At 35.6% G+C, this 18,051-nt stretch overlaps 1 long non-coding RNA gene across 2 annotated transcripts in view; it reads left to right on the top strand.

Annotated features, from left to right (window-relative positions):
• The window catches only part of LOC102165887, a 592,639-nt gene that overhangs the window by 332,951 nt on the left and 241,637 nt on the right, over positions 1 to 18,051 (top strand). For both annotated transcript variants that reach the window (XR_002342827.1, XR_002342826.1), the window contains exon 6: positions 6,206 to 6,404. This is a non-coding gene — a long non-coding RNA (uncharacterized LOC102165887). The remainder of the gene's footprint in view (positions 1 to 6,205; positions 6,405 to 18,051) is intronic.

Here is an 18,051-nt window from a genome sequence, read left to right on the forward strand (position 1 = left end):
TTAAAGTGGTCCAAAGTATGAGTGTTTTTTTCAGTATGTTCTAATTATCACCAGAGTAAGTCATATTTGGTAATGGCTGGCATTGCTGTTTGTTGGGTAGTCCATTAAATCATGAAGTGATTGATTTTCTTTTCTTTTTCTACTTTCAAGGGGATTATTTCTACCAAATATAATTGCCCTTTAGTGAACAGTGTTAGTTTGATGTACTGTGAACTTCCTTGGGGATGATCAGCTTCTGTGAATAGTAGCATTAATCTAGTACAGAAACATTAGTGGCTTGTAAGGATTAATTCTATTTTAAGAACCTTTTAGGAACCTTGAGTGTACACATGCTCCATAATAACTTGTTTCCAATTTCTCAATTGTCACATCTTTAATTTAGTTATTCACGTTGTTTCTTCACAGTTGTTGATTCAAAAATCTGCTATACATTCTTATATAATATTTTTAACCATCCCTGTCTTTCTGAAAATGAAAAAATGGATGACAGAAATGCCATCGTTATTTAAAGCACATACATCAAAGGCAGACCTGGTCTTTTGAGATGGCTTTCTATTGTAAGGAAAAAAAAGAACACAGGTTTTTCCTGATTAAGTTCTGTTTCTTCTATATTGTCAACCAGAATTTAGTTTGAAATTTTAAATTTGGGTTTCTGCAACAATTAGCACCTCACCTGGGCATTCCAACAGGCTAATCAGAGGTTGAACTGAGAGCCTCCTCAGCTCATCAAGCAATTGCACAGAGAGTACCTGCTAGTTCAGTTCAAGCCAATTAATCCCTGGTGGAAAGAAGCCACATGGCAGATGGAGATGGAGGGTGTCTTTCCTATCCTTTCTACCAATTCACTGGTCCTAACTCATCAAGAAACCAGTGAGCTTTCTTCCTAGAACTTACAGTTGACCGCACTAAGGCCGTATCATTTTCCTATTTAGCATGATGTATTATAAGATTCTCAGGGAAAATATTTGCCTTGCGTAATGATCACAGGCAGGAAATGTTTTTCTTTATAGAGGGCTATTCGCTAGCAAACCAGCCATGCCTATCTGTTTCTGGCAAAAGAATGAAAAATACATAAATAAAAGGAAAGTGTAGTTTAATATTATGCTTTGGATTAATTCTAATTGATCCTGGAGCATTTAGAACCTAACTCTGGAAAGGTTAACATATGAAGTAAAGCTCCTGAAAAATAAATGACTCTTATATTGACGCTTTGATGGCTATGACATCTCTGGGCTTAATAGCCTTTTTATCCAGAAAGGTCCCCAAATTGAATGTGAAGATGGAGCAGAGATTTAGCTCATTATCATTTGTCGCATCTCAGATCTTGTGGGTGATAGTCTTGTTTACTGGCATACCAGAGCAGCTCCAAGCACTTAATAGAATATAGATGTCATTTGGACCTAGGAAAGCTTACTTTATAACCACCTACTGGTAAGTGTTTTTTGGCTGAAGACCAACATCGTCTAATATAAACTTGGTAAATTAATGAACCATTTGCTCTTCTTTTATGACTATTTGTATACCCAAGTAAATCTTGTTATCTAGAAGGCTATAGCTTTCACGGAGAGAGGCATCCACAATTTGACTGCAAAGTGTCGGTGTATCACTTTGGCTAAATTAAATCATTTTTTTCACGTATTTTTTCTTCACATGCTTGATAATTTTGATTAAACATATTTCTGTGGATAATGCTTTGAGAGACAGAAGTTTCAATGAGATAATTCATTATGCAGGAAAGTTTAAGGTCATTATTCAATGAACAATGATGATTTATTTAACTTTGGGTGTGGGAGAGGAATCAAACATGTAAGCTCCATCAAAATAAGCATGATGTCATCTCTCACTCATCTCCTCTGCTAACATAGGGCCAGGCATATGCTTGTCAGATGCTTGTCCAAAAGTTCAAGGCTAATGGTGATGCCAAATTATGGGTCAGGGCTTTACTGTTCAGTGATCCTATACTTCTTATAGTGGTGTAAGCAGACTATGGATTGCTTGGGGAGAATAATACCCTTGCTTTAGTTTATAAATGCTGTTGATTGAGGTAAATGCCCAATAGTTAATTTGAAGTAAAATTCTTCAGAGCAAGCCAGAAGAATGGTGTCACTCTGTACGTGGCTGATTTCTAAGTCTTATTTTGTTGCTCTAGAAGGACATTTTGAAACAGACACCATGCAGAATCCTCTGATTAAATTATTTTAAAGGCAAATCTTTTTTTTTTTTTAAAAACACCCATCTAATTAATATTCTGTTTTTAACTTACATAATCCATATTCAATTGCTTAATGAGCTTTTGATCTTCAGAATGTTCCTTGTATGTACTTGAAGGTGAATTGAAAACAAAAGTAATAGAAAACTATAGTGAATATCCATACTATATAAAGGTCATTCAATAAATAATCAATACTTTATATAGATACATACACATAGATACAGTGGATATATATTTATGTATGTTAATTATTAGAGGATATCTATATTGAAATTGGATTCAAGGAAAAGTACATAATATGAGCTTTAACAGCTGATATAACTCCCAGAACCAGACTGAGAAGAAGCAGTGCATTGATTATATGTATACAGTTATAAAGTAACATAGTAGAGATTTTCCTTCTAATAACATTAACATGTTCTCAAATGATGTAACTCAGTTTTTACATGAAATACAAGCACAGTCATCTGTCATGACAATGAAAATCAAGAATTCTCCAATGGACTATTCATATCGAAATCCTTACATAGGTGCTATAAATAGCAACAAATATTTATTTGATAGATTAATTTATTGGTAATAATAGCATACTTTGTAGACCTTTAATCTTCTGATTATTACTGTAAAAAATAGGACAAAAGAATTTTTTAAAATTTCTTTTAGGACCAACATAAGCAAAAAAATGAAAGAGGAGTTCCCATTGTGGCTGAGCAGGTTAAGAACCTGACATAGTGTTCATGAGAATGCAGGTTTGATCCATATGTCAGATTCTTAATCTGCTCAGCCTCAACAGGAACTCCTCCTTCATTTTTTTTTTTAATAGTGGCTCAGCCAAATGACAACATTTATTTTGCCTACCATTCCCCAGCATCAAAATGAGTAAACTGTGAATTCCACCAAATACCTAACTAGGAATTTATTTTATAGTGTCTGACTCTGGAAAAAAAAAGATGCAGTAAATTCATATGTTCTACAAAAGCCACTCTGAGATAACAGACAGTAAATTTGCTTTTAAAAAATATGTCCAGACTTTGTTGTTCATCTTTACCCTATGATGAAGAACTGAGAAGCACATGCTTGGATATGAACAACTTCAAGGGAAAAAAAATGTCTCTCTATGAGTACAATATGGTGATAGGGTGCTTCCATATCTAGTCAGGAAAAGAAGTCTGCTTTTGTATTTGCATAAATGGTTGTTAGCTTTGCATCCAGTCGTCTTACTAGTCAAAGGCATAGAGATATCTATAGTTCAGCATAGGATTATTTTTTTCCCTTCCTGCCACGCCCTCGCCATATCGAAGTTCCAAGGCCAGGGACTGAATCCAAGCTCCAACTGCAACCTGTGTCACAGCTGCAGCAATGCTGGATCCTTAGCCCACTATGGTGGGCCAGGGATCAGACCCATGTAGCCACAAAGACATTGCTGGAGCCTTAATCTGCTGTGCCACAGTGGGAACTCCCAAGCATAGGATTTTGAATTAATCTTGATTTGATGGTTATTGAGTTTCCAAACATTTTGTAGAATACTTTTAGCTATTCTATTTTAAATGGGGTTTTTATTATAAATTACTTCAAATCATCTTGAAAATGTCCATCATGTATATTATGTATATACCATGTTCATACCTGTTTATGTGACAAGATGTATACATTTATTATGATGTCTAGTCATGCAGTTTTTTTCCTTTTTTTGCATTAATGTCTATTCATAGAATTTTGAGACTTTGGGAAAGTTCCTTATAAGAGAAAAGATAGACAGTGGATCTTGAAACATGAATAGGACTTAGGTACATACATATTTACTCAGCATGTTGGATGCAATTCACTGGATCCTGTCTTATTCATGGCGGAATAGAATGGTCTGGATTTCCTCAGTGAAGATGTAATTGAAAAAGTGGAAATATAATAGAGAACATTCAAACACTCACAGACTGGAATAAATAACCTGGAAAGCTGGCTGTTCTATGACATATTTTTTGAGATCTTTCGCAGCCTGTAGTAATTAATATAGATGCTTAAGATATGGTCAAAAAGGGAATTAATCATTACAAGTAAAGTAAGTAAAATTTAGAATTTTATTCCTTTTTTAGTTATTTATTTTCTATTTCATATCTAAAACTTTGTCATATTAATAAAGGCCATTTTTGATCTTGATCCACATATTTCTAATTAATTCATTTAAGATTATTTATTAAAGATAGTGCTTATAAATATGGCATACACTTCATTTATCCCAATCCTTGCTTAAGTCATCTTACTAACTTAGTAGTCTTTATTGAAACAGAATTGCTTCTCAATGATTGCCTTGTCTTAATTATAGACTGACTTGCATTTTTTGGAATATATAAACTTGGGGTTAGAGAGGAAGCTCGTTGCAAATGATCTTTAGGGGCAGATGCTGAAGAATTCTTTGGACCTCAGGAAGGTATGGACATTAAAAAAGTATATCTCTTTGTTTTCCTATTGTAAAAATCAGATCTTGTCAATGCAGTATGTCTGGGTGTTAGGAAGTCACATTTATTCCTTGATTCACATAGCAACATGTGGAAAGACTTCACAAGACTGACACTCCTGGATTTTCTCTATATCCCCTGTCCCTTCAAGAGGAGGGGTGTTCTATCTGACTATTGAATTTAGGAGGATGAATTTACCATGCTTTGTTCAGCGCATCCCTTTCTCTTCCTTTGGATCTTGCAAAAGATGACATATTATAATCTTCTTTTGTCACCCTAGTAATGGACTCTTTGGCAATAATAAGTACTGAATTCTGAGGACATAACTTGGCTTTGGATAAATTCTTTAGAGTTAGGAGTGGCCTGAAATTCTTTGGATTGTTTAATGTGAGAGGCATATAGGGGACTTGGTGTTTTTAATAATCCTTTCAGTGAAATTCATCCCAGGCTTGAGTTGAATGCTGACACAATGCAGGTGGAGAATACAACAGGAAATGATTTTTTTCCCTTAGGTAGATGAAGGCCTTAGAATCAATTAATATGTTGTTCTGGCTCATTTCAAAGCAGTCTGGGGAAAAATCTAAACTCACTAGTTATACCAAGAAATACAAAATAGGACAATTGGTTTTGTGGAAGCATCCTCAGGAGGATGGAAATAGAGGAAAATTCTACCCTTGCTTGGCCATGGATGATGTTTAAGATGACGAGGTTAAGCGAATACAAAGTTGGACAATATTAAGAGAAACAGTTATTGTACACGCTTTGTATTTTCCTTTTATTTAAGCCTAAATTCCTTGCCTTACGGGAGGCCTAAATTATCTGATTGATGACTTTGAAAGAAATAGCTAAGCATGCTGTACTGATGCTTTGCACTTTGTCTCTACTCTTTCAGATTGGTCTACTTTTAGAGAGATTAAAATTGGACTTGTAATCCATGTGGGGATATGCTTTTCCTTATACTGGAGGTTAGACTGCCCAGTTTTGCCATTAAAGAATGAGTATATCTGTTTAATGTAAGGACATTGAGTATTAATATGCACTTTGATTGGCAAATCTAATGTTATATTGTACAAACACTTTTTTTTTTTTTACTGTAAATTCAGCCAATGTCTTCATCTCCATTTTTCTGTCTTGTATGTACCACAAGTAGTTCAAATCTCAGGGAGCAAAGAAAGAGGCAGTACTTATAAGCCCCTTAAAGCCCTAGCCATAGGTTATGAGAGAAGAAAAATAAAATTAGACAGGTAGCCATCAATTTTAATCCACACTATAATGCCTCTCTCAAGGATGAATATAAGTAAATTAGGGGTGCCTACTACACAATAAAAAAAAAAAATCTGGTCCATTTACAATAGTTGTAAAAAAATTCCGCTCTGGTTAATCCCTATACTAAGTTTCCATTTAGAGAACTTACCTTTGATTGAAATTAAGTTTAGCTAGCACTTTCCACCTGATATGCTTCAGAGGTGCTGTAGGAAGTTGTGGTATATTGTATTATTACCAACAGTTTTCTACCATTCTCTCACATTTGTCATTGCAGAGCCTCCCAGACATCACAGTGATGTCCAGCTTGGCTCTGTAACTGCCCAGTGGAATGCTAGCAGAAGTGAAATTGGCCACGTCTGAGAAGTTTAAACAGCCCTGCTGTGATCCCACCATGGCTTCTTTCCTGGTGCCATGAGGATGCATGTCCTAGGCACAGGCAGACTGCTACATCAGCCTGGATCCCAGCCAGCAAGGTGAGAAATAAACCTTTATCCTCTTAAACCACTGAGATTACAAGTTGTTTGTGAACATGATATAGCTTAGTACATGGTGCCTAATACAGATTTAACAGTAATCATCCACACACATATTTCCTCTTTCATCATTCATGTCTGTGTCCTCTATCATTACTTATTACAAAATATTGACCTTTTTTTCCTCCTCCTTATTTTTTCTTCCTTTAAATTTCTGATTTTCTGCTCATTTGTATTCTCAGCCTACTTTTTAAAAAGTCTCTGCCAGAAATCTCTTCTTATTCAGAGTACTTTTTTAAGTGTCTATTTTTCCAAATTGACTCACCCTGGGTGGTGTTTTATATCCAACTTTTTTCACTTTTGAAAATGTCCATGAGAAACTTTTGACATTGAGCAATTTGAAAAATCTTGCTTATAAACATTCTTTGGTCTGTTAGCATTGTCATATCATAGAAAAGAAAGAGGACACACATAAGATTTATATAGCTGACAGAGTTTTCTATGTACTGTGAGCACTACTTTATATTTTTAGCTTAAATCATTGAGTGATTATTTTCTGAAAGAATTTCGTCTTTCTTGGGGGAGGTTGAAAATCATGTCTACTCGATGATTTATTAAGTGAATAAGTAAGTGAAAATGAACAGACTGGTACTGATTTTTACCATAGGCAGCAAATTATGAATAATGATTCTTCCATGCTTGAACTCCTTTGCAGTGATTCTGCAAATAATTCTGGTTTTCTCAGGTTGTTTCAGCCAAATGGATTTGCATAGGCAGGAGAGGCTGAAAGACAGCTGGTTAGGCTTGAAGCACTTTGTGGGGGGCGGGAGGACATGTTGGAATTTTATTAGAAATAAAGGCTTGCGTGCCATTAGGTGCCCTGCGTTCATTATTGTCATGTGCTTGCATTTCTAGAAGTGAAGGGAAGATTAGAAAATGTTTAAGATTGTGTAGCAAATAAACAAATGTATGGGTTCAAAGGACTTTTTAAATGTCTTATCCTAAGCATCAAAGGGCATATAATTAAAGTGAAGAGGTTTAAGAAATCTGTGGAATTGAATATTCCTGCCTTTATAAATACTGTTGACTGGCGCTTCTTGAGACAAAACAGTATGCTCCTTTTGTTCAAGGTAACATTTTTTATATGTTAGACTTAACCACATGCCATTTCCTTTTTATTAAGCTGAAAGCAATTGAAATTTGGCAATTTCATATTATTCAAGCACTAACTTAAAATTTACTATCCAACTATGGTCTGTAACAAAATGTTGACATGCAGAATAGATTTGTATAGATTTGTCGTTACATTATAATTATCATTTTTGTTATATACATATTTTCACTCTTAAACATCGGAACAAGGTTTATCTGTTGACATGACATCTTTTATTAAAATAACTCAATATTGCACATGTTATTTGCTTTTTTAACTTTGTTTTTTTTGTTGTTGATAGTGGTGGTGAACTGAATTTTCTTTTTGCTTTAATAGGTTAGAGTATATGCTTCTCCCCTGATGTATGCTGTGCATAGAAATTACATATGTTGCATAGTTTCCTTTTACAGATAGCTCTGTGATTTCTTTAGATTATGCCATTTTGCTTGCCCAAAGTACTAATTTAAAATACTAGTACAATTAGTTTACCAATTATCTTTAATTGCTTTTGAATTAGATAATTATATTATCTTTATCTTCGTATGTCAGTGCACGTACAACATTACTTCATTTGCTGTCGTTTGAACTGACTACATTACTAGTGAGATTTAACATTTTGGGGAAAATTACCTGTTAATATTTGGAGGTCATTTAGTCTACTGGAGTCTTTCCCTTTTTTCTATGTCTTAATTGTTTTGGTATTGATCCATACAGAGATGTTTCATAAATGTAAGAAGGAAGTGATGGCAAGGGAAGTCAGTGCACAAGGAGAAGCAAAGGTGACCCTGAGAGAACACACCTGGGCAGGAGGAGGGAATCTGTGTGAATAGTCCAGATGTAATGTGAGGCCTCAAAGATGCAAGGAATACAGATAAAGTGGGAAGATGTGTCTGGTCTCTTCTTGGCTACCACTCCCTACATTTGTATCTTTGAAAGGAGAAAAGACAAAATGATGATTGAAAAGAAAAAGAGAGTTTCATTCTGCTCTGTGACTGTCCTCTGAGGGATCCCCGAATGAGAAGAGGTGGACATAGCAGAAAAGGTACCTAGCAGAAAAAGGTTGCAATTTGATATCTGAGACCAGCAAAGTGCTCAAGATGGCACCTGTTACACAGCAGCTGCCCCACCACAAGTTCTACAGGAGATGGGGTCTCCAGATGTGCACCTCAAGCATAGTACGATGGTCCTCAAATTGAAAGAGGCAAGGGGCTGCAATGTGGTCAGGACTGTGTGATGTCAACAAGATGTGTGGCCTGGAGACATTTAGCAGGGGACCAAAAAGATACTGGCCATGAACTGGGCAAAAAAGTAGAAATAGTGAAGAAGAGAGAGAGAGGCAACAGCTGCCGCCCTGCAGCACATGGAAGTTCCCAGACTTGGGATCGAATTGGAGCTACAACTGTGCCTGTACCACAGCCACAGCAATGCCAGAACCAAGCCGTGTCTGCAACCTACACCACAGCTCACGGCAGCACTGGAAACACTGGATCCTTAACCCACGGAGCAAGGCTGAGGATTGATCCCTCAACCTCTTGGTTCCTAGTCAGATTCCTTAACCAATGAGCCATGAAAGGAACTTTTTTTTTTTTTGGATGGATGGTTTCTGGTTTTATCTAAGTATCTAAGTTTTTCAGAATCCTGTTTGGGGAAACCTGTGGAGACTCAAAAAGGAAAAATACAACAACAACACAAAAAACAAATTCTTTTTTTTCTAGAATACACTTAATATTCTAAGCTGTGCATTTTTTTTTAACTCAAAGGTAGTCAGATTACAAAGAACAGTTACTGACATTTAGACCTGTATAGACATCTCAAAATATTACTTTTTTATGTTTTAGCTTCACATCTGGGAGATACATCTGGGTGACTTAAGAGTTCTCTTATTCAAATCTTTAACACAGCTAAAAAAAAAAACTTTCTCGGAGTTCTCATCGTGGCACAGTGGTTAAAGAATCCGACTAGGAGCCATGAGGTTGCAGGTTCGATCCCTGGCCTTGCTCAGTGGGTTAAGGATCCAGTGTTGCCGTAAGCTGTGGTGTAGGTCACAGATACAGCTCAGATCCCATGTTGCTGTGGCTCTGGTGTACGCCAGCAGAAAAAGCTCCTATTGGGCCCCTAGCCTGGGAACCTCCATATGCTGCGGGAGCGGCCCTAGAAAAGACAAAAAAAAAAAAAAAAATCTCTTTTCTCAATAATTTAGACTTTTATGGTGAAATACAGTACATGTATAGAAAGTTTATAAAATACATACTTAAAGTTTCAAGAATCATAAGATAATTACCCAGGTAGTTCAATCTCCATTTGATAAAAAGTATCACCAAACTTAGAGATAGGGTGGCCCTCTGATTGCATGCCATTCTCTGTCCCCCTGGGGTAAACACTCTTCTGGGTTCTGTGTATATCAGCCTCAGGCTTTTATTAAAGGTAGTCTATCATCTACTCCTGTGTACTTCAGTGACATGTGGTAGGGCTGCTTCTTTGATTTGACTCTGCAAAATGATGCTTCAGTTATTCATGCATGTAGTTACATGGCATCTTGTAGTTATAGTGTAGTTTGCATTTTACTGATAGAAGAATATACTAGGATAGATTTGTGCATGTTATAATTGATAGACATGTGGATTTTTCCCTTTCTTGCCTTTATTAAAAATACTGATGAGAATATTCTTGCAAGTCATGGCCAAGAGTGTCTCTGGAGTGTTTATCTAGAAGTGGAATGGTTGTGTATGCAAACTATCAATGCCACTCAGTAATGTTAAGTCACTTTCCTAACAGTTGGGCCAATATATGATTTTATAGCAGTAAGTGAATATGTTTGTTTTCCTTCGGAATTTATCCAACACCTGGTGCCATTGACTTCTTTTTGTTTTGTTTTTAATTTTATTGGTGTATAGTTGACTTACATTGTTGTGTTAGTTTCAGACGTACAGCAAAATAAATCAGTCATAAATATGTATATTCTTTTTTCTCGTATAGGTTATTAGAGACTATTGATTATATTTTACTGTGCTACACAGTAGGTTCTCGTTAATCATCTATTTTATACAGTAGTGTGCACGTGTTATTACCACCCTCCCAATTCTTCCCTCCCCACAATGGTTTCACCTCTGATAAACCTTAAGATTGGTTTTGAGGGAGTTCCCATTGTGGCCCTGCAGAAACAAATCTGGCTAGTATCCAGAAGGATGCGGGTTTGATACCTGGCCTTGCTCAGTGGGTTGGGGATCTAGCATTGCCCTGAGATGTGGTTTAGGTCACCGATGCAGCTTTGATCCTGCATTACTTTGGCTGTGGTGTAGCTGTAGCCCTAAGTTGACCCCTAGCCTGGGAACTTCCCATATGTATATGCTGCAGGTACGGCCCTAAAATCCAAAAAAAAATAAAAAAATTGTTTTTGAAATCCGTGGGTTTGTTTCTGTTTTATAAATAAATTCTTTAGAATAATAATTATTAAAATCCACATGTTAAGTTATATCATGTTTGTCTTTCTCTGACTGACTTCTGAATGCTACTAATTTATTTTTGTAACATATGCTGTGTTTTTAATTTAAATATTTCTCATTGTCAGTGAGGTTTAGACTCTTTTCACATGCCTATGGATCATGCCTATTTTCTCTCCTCTTCATCTATCCTTGTCATGCTTTTTATCCATATTTCTGCCCTTTTTTGGCACTGCTTTGAGGGAGTCTATTTAATATGAGAGTTTAATAATTTATCATGTGAGGCGCAAATATCTTTCCCAATGTAAAGCTTGCCATTTACTCACTGTATGATAACAGAACTTCATAAGTTCTGTGATATTTTCTTTTAATATCCACACTTATTATATGTTGCTCAAAGGATTCTTTGCTATTATGAAGTCATGACAACATTTGTTTCTGTCGTTTCCTAAAGGTTTTATAATGTTACTTTTTACATTTAAGTTTTTAATCTACTTAAAGTTATTTCTGTAGGGTGTAAGGGAGGAATGAAAATGAATTATTTTGCATGGATAACCACTTACCACAATTAGGTAGTCTGTCCTTTCTCCACTGATCTGGAGGGTCAGCTCAGTTTTAAATCATGTTTGCATATGTGCATGAATCTTAATAACTATGATTTATAAGTCTTGCTCTCTGTTAAGGAAAGTCAGCTCCTCTTGTTCTCTTTTAGTAATGCATTGCTCTGTTTTTGTTTATTTGTTTATTTTTATCTTTCGTGTGTTTGTATATACTTTAGAATCACTTTGTCCTTTACATGAACAGTTCTGTAAGGATTTGGCTTGGAATTTCATTGCAATTAAAAGTAAATAGAGGATAAACTTACATTCTCAAAATATTCAGTCGTCTTGTCCTATGAAAAAGTTATATGTGTAACTTATTCAGACCTTCTTTAATATTTTCAAAAGAGTTTGTCGTTTGTTTCTAAATATGTTGTATTTTTTCTTGCCTTTGTATATAACATTTTAGCACTCAAATTCTTCTAGCAGTTTTACCTTCATTGCACTTTCCATCCAAAAGTAATGACTGTCTCTATTTCCAGTGACATTTATTATTTTTGACTTTTTTTGAACTTAATGCTTGTATTCATGCTGTACAATTTTTCTGGTGTGGCTTCTTCTGTGAAGTGGCATATTTCTGATGGTGAGATGGATACTAATTAATATATAAAGTTTATATGGTATTCCATTCTAATATTATAATCATCTATATTGATGGATATTTGACTTGTTTCCAGTTTCCATCTTTTAGAGAAAATGCTGCTATAAACATACCTGTACACAATTTGTGGTGCAGATATGTATACATTTCTGTTGGGTGTATACTAAAAATGAAAGTATGGTGTTACACAGGCTATGCATATGTTCAGCTTTTGTAAATATTGTTAGTTTTTCTAAGTGGTTAAATAATTTAATCTGCTGCGGTAACATATGAGAGTTCAAGTTGTTCCTAATTCTTAACTACCTTTTAGTTTGCTATGTTTTTATTTATTTATTTATTTTTGTTTATTTTTATTTATTTTTAGTTTGCTATGTTTTTATTTTTAATTTTTAATAAATTTTAAATTTATTAATTTAATTGTATTTTATTATAGTTCTTATTTGTATTTCTCTGATATCTAATGAGGTTGAACACTTTTTCATATGAATATTGGCTATTTAATTTCTTCTTTTGTGAAATAACTTTTTGCATCTTTGACCTTTTTATGAAACAAAATTTGGATTGCTAGTCATTTATTTGACTTGAATGAGACTTTTTCACATATGCTGGATAGAAATGCTCTATCATATGCAATTTAATACTATCACCCACTGGTTAGTTTTCCTTTCACATTGTTAATGGGGTCAATCAATGAAGAAAATTTCCTTCACATGTTTCTTCTTCATCACTGTCTTCTTCTGGAAGAAATTCAGCATTTGTTATACTCTCTTACTTTATGCTTCATTGCTAAAGCAATCCTCGGGTGGGGAGGACAGGTAGGAGGCATAACTCTCCCTGATTCAGACAATATTTTAAAAATACAGTTATCAGGACAGTATTAGTATTGTCACAAAAGCAGGAATATTGATGAATGGAACAGGATAGAAATCCCAGAAATAAACCCTATCACCTATGGTCAACTCATCTATGACAAAGAAGCCATGAAATATAGTGGAAGAAAGATAGTCGCTTCAATAAATGGTGCCAGGAAAACTGGAAAGCTACATGTAAAAGAATGAAATTAGAACACTCTCTAACACCTGTACACAAAAATAAACTTGAAGTGGATTAAAGACCTAAATATAAAGGCAGATACTATGAAACTCCTAGAAGAAAACGCAGGCAGAACGCTCTTTGACAGAAGGTAGAGCAACATCTTATTTGACCCACCTCTCCCAGAATAATGACAGTAAAGACAAAAATAAACCAGTGGGACTTAATTAAACTCAAAAGCTTTTGCCCAGCAAAGGAAAGAAACATGCACCCCTATGTTCATTGCAGCAAATTCACAATAGCCAAAACATGTAAACATCTGTCAACAGATGAATGGATTAAGAAGATGTGATACACATATTCAGTGGAATAGTACTCAGCCATAAAAAGGACAAGCTAATGCCATTTGTAGCAATATGGATGAAACTAGAGATTCTCATACTAAGTGAAGTAAGTCAGAGAAAGATGAATACCATAAATCACTTATTTGTGGAATTGAAAATGTGGCACAGATGATCCTGTCTACAAAACAGAAAGAGATCAAGGCCAAGGAGCGTAGACTTATGGTTCCCAGGAGGGAGGGGAGTGAGTGGGATGGACAGGGAGTTTGGGGTTTTGGGATACAAACTGTTTCATTTGGAATGGATGTGAAATGGGGCCCTACTGTACAGCATAGGGAACTGTGTGTGATTGGATCACTTTGCTGTACAACAGAAATTGTAGAAACATTATACATCAATGATTTTTTTTAAAGTATATATTAAAAAAAAAGCTCTTAGTGGCCAAAGCTGGAACAATTTGAACAATAAGATAAATGACATAGCACTAAATTGTTACCCAATATACTCGTGAGTCCATATTGATATAAATACATGATTGAATAAAAAAGGGAGAAGAGACACAGTTCCCATATGAAAAATTTTAAGGTATGTAGGTAGTTCACCCTCAAAGAGGGGGAGCAAACTCCCTATCCTTTAACTTGTGGCTTTGCATAGTGACTTCCATTCAACAAGTACAGTGTAGAAAATGGGGGAAAGAGTATAGTTTTCAGTGGAGAAACCTGACAAACTACTTTTAGCAATAGATGATCAAGGTCAACATCAACAGTCATAAATCATATTGATGATATGTACTGTTGGTATGATGACAATGGCACTTTACTTCTATTATGCTCCTCCCTAAAACCCATAACCCCAATCTAACTGTTAGAAAAATATCAGAAAAATACCAATGGAGGGGCATTCTACAGTATATATGACAGCACTCCTCAAACTGTCAGGTTTATCAAAACAGGGAAACTCTCAGAAACTGTCACCATTCTCAGGAAACTAAAAGCCATGAAAATAAAATGTAACGTGGTATCTTGGATGGAATCTGGAAACAGAAAAGGGACAATAGTTAAATGCTAGGGAAATGTGAATAAATCATGGACTTTAGTTAAATATAGTGTGTCAATATTGGTTCATTAATTATAATGTTGCATATTTATGCATGATTTAGCTATGGATGTTGAACACACAGGAACTATCTGCACTATCTTACTTTTTTAAAAAATATAACACCTAAAATTTAAAGTCTATTCATGCCATTCAGCCATAAAAAAGAACAAAATAATGCCATTTGCAGCAACATGGATGGAAGTAGAGACTCTCATCCTGAGTGAAGTAAGTCAGAAAGAGAAAGACAAATACCGTATGATATCACTTATATCTGGAATCTAATAGATGGCACAGATGAACCTTTCCACAGAAAAGAAAATCGTGGACTTAGAGAATGGACTGAGGTTGCCGAGGGGGAGGGGGAGGGAGCGGGATGGACTGGGAGCTTGGGGTTAATATATGCAGGCTATTGCCTTTGGAATGGATTAGCAGTAAGATCCTGCTGTGTAGCACTGGGAACTCTGTCTAGTCTTTTATGATGGAGCATGATAATGTGAGAAAATAGAATGTGTACATGTATGTGTAACTGGGTCACCATGCTGTACGACAGAAAAAAAACCCAATGTATTGGGGAAATAAAAAAAATTTAAGATCAACAAAAAAGAATAAAGTCTATTCATAAAAATAAACCAAGTGAATGTGTAGAATTGATAATTTTTCAGGAAAGTTGGTGTCTGTTCAATTCCGACTCTCCCTTGCCTGGGATATATCCCACTTGATGTTTTACATTCTCAGTGTAGTGATACTTTTAAATTATCAGTCATTGCCTAAAAGTTATGCTGGAACCACCGCATCAAAATGAGAGCATTGTCCAATTTGTAGTACCAGTGAACATCTCTTTTTATAAAAAAGATCCAGGTAATTGAAATAATAATTACCCATCATCATCTATTATAGCCTGTGATGGGAGCTAGTGCTCCAACTTAGCAGAATCATGAACTTTTATAAATATTGAATGATAATTAATCAAAATGAAATACTTTGCTCCAAGACATAAACTTTAGTTCTTTAGAAAATTAATTGAATTTAAAGTAGTATTTTTGTAGGTTTGGGTAGCTATTCATTAATACCGGGGGACATTTACAATTGTACAACTTTTAGAACATTTAATAGAAATGCAGACTCATAGAGCTAGAAGCAAGATCATCTCCTTCAATTCCCTCATTTACTTTGATAAAGAGAGAGAGGGTGCAAATGACCTCGTCAAAATTGTATTGTTTGTCACACAGCACTTCACATTGATTTCAGGTTTTCACTGCAGTTTGGAATTTGAAGCCAAGAGAATTAGATTTGGGTCCTGAATCTGCCCTTTACAGGTTATGTGAAACAAGCTGCTTCTTTCACTTTTATTTTTCTAAGTATTAGTTTTCTATACTATAAAGTGAGGATAAGAAAGATGATGTAATAATTGTCTACATATTTCATAATACTGTTGAAGTTTTTGACGATGTTATGCACTGGAAAAATTTTAAAACTGTAAAGCAGAAGTGTTAAGATTCTTAATCTAACTGAATCTTATCTTCTGTCTCCCAGCTCTGATTTTCTCTTTCTATAAGGATACATTAAGAACTAAGGCATGAAGCTCAGTGTTATAGAATTGTTAAAATTTATTTATGGAATTGTTAAATTGTTCCAAATACTCCAGTTTGGATAGACTGTACACTCCATCAATTTCTGTGTCTGTTCATTCATTCATTCATTCATCTTTGGAGTGGGTATTGCTTTTTGGGTCCTTTACTTCAGTTTAGTAAGCTTTATAGTATCAAGAATAGGAAAAAGTATTTCTCTGCACCCATAGACTCTCTTGACCTTTCTCCCCTTTTATCATTACTCTTTCTTTCAATGACTCCTGCACTAATATTTCCACCTTGTTTCTCTTCTACTTCTTTGAACAGTCTTTGCAGTCTTTCCTTTCTCCTTTGCCTTAAAAAAATTTACTTTGAGGTCTGTATTTAGGACCCTTATCTTTCCATTATGCATATTCTTTCCGTATAATGGCATTTAATTTCCATGACTCCACGTTTATTTTTATTTATTTATTTATTTATTTTTTGTCTTTTGTCTTTTTGTTGTTGTTGTTGTTGCTATTTCTTGGGCCGCTCCCGCGGCATATGGAGGTTCCCAGTCTAGGGGTTGAATCGGAGCTGTAGCCACCGGCCTACGCCAGAGCCACAGCAACGCGGGATCCGAGCAGCGTCTGCAACCTACACCACAGCTCACGGCAACGCCGGATCGTTGACCCACTGAGCAAGGGCAGGGACCGAACCTGCAACCTCATGGTTCCTAGTCGGATTCGTTAACCACTGCGCCACGATGGGAACTCCCCTTTTTTTATTTTTATTTTTATTTTTTTATTTTTTTGTCTTTTGTCTTGTTGTTGTTGTTGTTGTTGCTAGACTCCACGTTTATAATAGTATCAGTGAACCTCAAATTTGTATCTCTAGCTGAGACCATTCTCTCGAGTTTCAGACTTCATTTATTTATTTATTATTTATCTTTTTTAGGGCTGCACCCACGGCAAATGGAGGTTGCCAGGCTAGGAGTCGAATCAAACCTGTATGTAGCTGCTGGCCTGCGTCTCAGCCACAGCAATGCCATAGCTGCATCTGCGACCTGTACCACAGCTCACAGCAATGCTGGATCTTAACCCACTGAACAAGGCCAGGAATCAAACCTGTGTCCTCATGGATACTAGTCAGATTAGTTTCCACTGAGACATGACGGAAACTCTTAGTTTCAGACTTATAAAGCTAATTACCTACAGGTATTTCTCCCAGAATTCCTCTAGTCACATGGATTCAAAACATCCAAAGATGAAGACGTGGTCCTATAATTCCTCTAATTTCAGTTACCTTTCCCTCAACTTTCAACTTGAATCAGTCTGTTGTACCTGTTAGAAATTTCAAAGTTGTCTGAAGCATTTTCCTCTTTTAACAGTCTCAATTCTAATTGTGAAATACATTTTGCTGATTTTTTTTTTTTTTCCCAGATAGCTCTTCAATCCTTCCACTTCCCTGTATCTCCACCTTCTCTGCTTTGGCTAAGGTTTCCACTCTCTCTTGCCCTTACTTTACAGTTGCCTCTTAGCTCAGGTGCCTGTGATTCCGGTCACTCCTCCAGAAAAATTCACACTTTCATTATGTTTCAAAATTACACGTATGCCATGTGACTTCACCGTTCTATGATTCCCTGTTTATAACATACAACTTCAAGTTTAAATTTCTTAGAAAGATTCTGGTCTGAGATTCTTTTCAACCTCATCTGTCTCCAGTTTCCCACATTCTGTATTTAACTTCTCAATTGAAAAGGCATTTTAATAAACCTTCACTCTGTCTAGAATGCCTTAATGCATAGTTATTCTAGTGTTCAAGAATGAATTCGAA

The sequence above is a fragment of the Sus scrofa genome, chromosome 3 (genome assembly GCF_000003025.6).
Source record: "Sus scrofa isolate TJ Tabasco breed Duroc chromosome 3, Sscrofa11.1, whole genome shotgun sequence".
In the NCBI taxonomy this organism is placed as follows: Eukaryota; Metazoa; Chordata; class Mammalia; order Artiodactyla; family Suidae; genus Sus; species Sus scrofa.